We start from the raw sequence: 4,727 nt of genomic DNA, 5'->3' as shown, positions 1-4,727 counted from the left end.
TCCGTCGGAAAAATTAATTTTTTTTCCGTGGAAAATGGTTAATCCATCTGTAATTAAATAGACAAAATGCTGCGTTTTATTAAATTATTATAGACGGAAAATCCATCTGTAATTTAAATTTTCCGTCGGAAATATTGAGGTAACCCTAATTTTATCACCACCATTCACACTCCATTAACACTCCATTCACACTCATCCCTCGAACATTTCCAGCAGCCCTCATCCCTCGAACTCTTCTCCTCCGGTAGAAGGTGGTGTCACCGCCGGCAGGGACAGACCGTGGGTGCCCTCGTCATATGGGGAAGCTCTACTCGGCCCTCTTCGCATCATTCCTCGTCTTCTCGCCGTCGCACGAAGTTCTGAGTTGAGCTCGTGGCATCGCCGTCGCGAAGGGTTCCTCCTCTCCTCGCCGTCCATTGTTTCTGATTCTCTACTCCTTGCCAGTTTGTGATTTTGTGATTTAGTCTCTGCTCCTCGCCCTCGTTGTTTCTAATTTTGTGATTTCATTTCCGATTTTGTGATTTAATCTCTGCTTCCTTTAATTCTCAAAAGTGCTTGATCTGCGCTTTTGCCTCTTATTTCCATTTCTCTCTCTCTCTCTCTCCCTCTCTCTCTCTCGTTTTCTTAGTAGCCAGACAACTTGTTCTTGTTCTTGTTCAGGTAGTAGTTGCTGCGTGTATTGGCTTTGATGTTTGTGCAAAGGAGTTGAAGATTGACCAGCCTTGAAGTTTGGTAAATGTGGTGATTCATATCTTCAAAATTTGCTTCAGGTGCCACTCTTCACAATTTTTCAGTTTTTTAAACCTAATTTCTCTGTTTATTCTTTTGTTAATTGTTATAATTACTATTTTTATTTTTTATTCATATTAATTTCTTGTATTGTTTGCTTGATGGAGTATATTTTCTTCTACGATGATAAGCCTTTTTTCTTTTTTCAACTTTTTTATTTTCCGATTTGATTTTATTTATTTTGGGGTTGATGGATGATGCTGCTAATAACTTAACTTTGCTTGATTTATGCATCCAGCCATATCCAGTGAGTGAAATGCTTTGATTTTGTCATGATAGGTTTTAGTGAATTACATCATAGTTTGATTTTATTACTAGCTACTTGGGTTTGTGATCATCCAAGATTATCCCTCTCCAGGTGAAAGAATAACTTCCTCACAAATGAGATTAGGAGAAGACTCTTCCATTAAAATGACAGCTTTTTTCCAAATTGATATATTAAAATGACAAATTTCAGCATGAAAGTTAAATGCACAAGAGAATTGGCCAATTAATTTTAGATGTAAAGTGACCTAATCTCCTATGCCATAAAGAGCTCTGTTGTTTGATTAAAATGAGCTCTGTTGTTTGATGTGATGGTTGGGTTTTTGATGTATGATAGGAAGTTGCAGCACTCTCCGTGGAGCCTTGTGAAAGCGAAACAATTATTGTCATTGTTTTAGACATTAAAAAAATAGAGGTTCTGGCCCTGAACTGCTCGGCTCTGAATTATAAGTTAGGAATATTTTTCTAAGGTCAACTTATAATGCCTTGTGGCAGGGATTTATGAGATTAAAAATCTGGATTCTTCAATATTTAAATTTTAAAATGAACATCAACATGAGTATGAGCTTGTCATGGTGTCATCTTTTGTTATGAGTTGTTTATAGTTGTAGCTTTTTATTCCTTTGTAGTAATTAATAATAATTTTGAATAGTATAAATATTTATCACGAAAATGAATTTTACTAATGATTTTTCCTTTTTGCATGGATTCAGATACTAGCTTATATAGAAAGAGAAAGGGAATATCGATTTTTGGCTGTGAGTAGCTCTTTTTTTTCTTCTTCTTACTTGATTCGGTGACAAAATCCAACTTGTCAACTGTTCAATTATAATTTGATATATTTTTCCTCTGTCTCAGGTTTTTCCTGAATCACTGGATGGGGAGCCTTTTGCCAATCCAGCAGTACGTGACTCAAACCTTACATCTTTAGTAATCTTTTATTATCTTAAGTAACAGTGATAATGCAAACCATCTTTTTGAAAAAAAAATCATACATATACATATTCATTTTAACTATTCAATCAAATTATTCTCTACAACTTATACTTCATTCCCTCGCTATTATAGTAGTATGGTAAATTCAGATTAGTTGTATCTACTATATACCCCATTATCCTCAACAAACACCTCTCTTTTAACTACTGTTCAAATTCTCCATGCTTTTTGCTTACTATGTGTCAAGTGTGAACAATAATTAACAATAAATTATACTGTACCACTAATTTTGGAATGTAGATCTTATTCTTTCATAATAAAAATTAATATATATCTATACATCATTTACCATTAGGATATTTTCTAGGTAAATTAATTGCACTGAAAATATATGGTTCCAGAGCTGAAAATATAACTGTTTTAGAATGTTTAAACTGTAGTGATGTGCCAAATTGTTGGTGTCACACAATGATTGGCTATGCTTGTAATTTAAGAGATGTATATTAACCACGGTAAACAACTATGTGATGAACTATTTATTAGAGTTCTTTACATGAATTAATCAATTAATATGTGATGAAAATTCTGGCTTGTTTATTTCTCCATCCTGTTGTTTGTATATGGAGATATCAAAGTGTCTACCATGCTTGTGAATTTAAACTTCCAGTTTAGTCTGATTGACAGTTTATAGCTGAAAAATTCCAAAAAGAGGATAGTACTTATGCTAAATTTTGATTATTTAAGTTTTACAGCTAAGATATTTTTTCATATATAAACTTTTCAATCAAATGTCTCGGTTGGCCATGATTAGAGAAAGTGATCTAATTTTTCATGCCAGTTTTTGTGTATAGTTTTCACTTTTCAGTATCTGATTAGTGATTATAGCTGGTTTAGCTCAGATTTTATGCATTTACGTATATTTAGTTCTGTAAATGCAATATTATTTGTACAACTTACAAGTTATATGCAATACATACATTGTGTAATTTGACAAATAAAAATAAAAATGTTGGGGAACATTTTCAAGACTATGGGTATAATTATATCTGTACCGAATAGCATATTTGGTAGCTTGACCATGAAAAAGCAGGGCGAGTTTTGAAGCTTGACTCAATCAAGAGGTTAGTGCAATTCTTGTGTTGTAAACTTTATTGATTTCTAGGGTATTGTATGATAAATGAAGTATTACTTGTGTTATGTTGTGTTGTTGCTTGTATTTCATTGAAAACATTGATATGGTTAAATATTGATAGGATGTTGTATGATATGAAATGTTGCTTATGTTGGATGATTTATAGGTACTAAAAATATCGAATTCGTAAGAAATGTCTTGGCACTATCGAGTGTGGATGTATGATAGGTTGAATCCAATAAGAGGGGGTATTAAACCTGAGTTTTATGACAAGGTTGAGGAGTTTATAGAAATAATTAGTAAGTTAGATGTTGTGAAGTCGGAAAGAAAGTGTAGATGCCCAAGCGTTAAGTGTAGATGCACAAATTATAAAGAGCTGAACATTATTAAGATGCATTTGTGGGAAAAGAAGTTTATGCCAAATTATTGGATTTGGACAGAGTATGGAGAGATTGACGACATAGGGATTAATCAGACGAAATTTAATAATTGTGGGGAAGGTAGTTCAGGAAGTGGTGCAAATGTGGAAGAATGTGATATGTATGACATTAGCTGGGAGGACAACTCCAGAAGGTATCATGAAATGATTTTTGATTCTGCTGGTCCAGAGGATCCTCATGTAGAGGCTAAAAATTTTTTTGATCTTCTTGAGGCAGCTCAAAAGCCTTTGTGGGAATGTTGTGTGCACTCTCAACTATCGATAGCTGTTAGAATGCTATGCATTAAGGCCGAGGGAAACAAATCACCAGAGTCATTTAAGCAGTGGGCCACCTTAATTAGGGAAATTTTTCCTGAGGGTAGTGCCATACCTAGGGATTACAACGTGAGACTAACAAGGTAACTATTAACTTGATCATAACTATCAAAACAGACCACATACTACAGAATTGTGTAGTTACTTTAAAAACTAATTATAGTTCTATTTGAGTCAGAGAGTGTCGTGACTAATTCATGTTTTTTGTGACTGAATTTCACTATATGATCTCTTCAATGAGATAAATATTTAAATATCGCATTTATTTTTATTATAGCTGAGCCTCATAATAATATCTTAGTTAGGGTTATGTCGCACTGTTTCTAAGGTTTTGAATTAGTAGAGTATTTAAATAGAAATAAGCCTCTGCATTGCTAGTTGTAGGTCATGGCTCCTCGGGTCAAGGGTAAAGGTGCCAAGGGTCATATAGGTTCTCGCACCACTGCCGCAGCCGCTATTTCAACCACCTCCACCTCTTCTGGGACTTTGGTTGTGCCAGATTTTCAGTCAGGACCACTTAGCCAGTAACCGTATTTGATAGTACCTAATCCAGGCTACACGGGTCTTCCTCCACCAAGTTGGCTTACTCCAGGATGTATGGGTCCCCCTCCTCCACCCTTCCTCCAATTTTGATTCCTCCTCCGCTTCGCAATTCCAGTCTATTAGTTGATTCAGAGACACCTGGAAGCTCTAGTACATCTCCTCCATCAGAGACTGCATCAGTTTCTAATAGTGTCCCAAAAGAAAGATTGCTTCCTAATGGAAAAACAAGGTAAAATTTGGATCTCTCCATAACTAATTTAGTATATTATTTTTTCTATTAAATTACTATATTCTATTACGATATACATA

The 4,727-nt window shown here is 34.6% G+C and overlaps 1 long non-coding RNA gene across 1 annotated transcript; it reads left to right on the top strand.

The window, feature by feature from the left end:
• Positions 1 to 462: 462 nt before the first annotated feature.
• On the top strand, positions 463 to 1,044 carry LOC110277206 (uncharacterized). The gene is made up of 3 exons (XR_002369794.2): positions 463 to 551; positions 661 to 770; positions 1,028 to 1,044. It is a non-coding gene; the product is annotated as an uncharacterized LOC110277206 (long non-coding RNA).
• The last annotated feature ends 3,683 nt before the right edge of the window (positions 1,045 to 4,727 follow it).

This window comes from Arachis duranensis, chromosome 4 (assembly GCF_000817695.3).
Source record: "Arachis duranensis cultivar V14167 chromosome 4, aradu.V14167.gnm2.J7QH, whole genome shotgun sequence".
Classification (NCBI taxonomy): Eukaryota; Viridiplantae; Streptophyta; class Magnoliopsida; order Fabales; family Fabaceae; genus Arachis; species Arachis duranensis.
This window is presented reverse-complemented; position numbering and strand designations above follow the sequence as displayed.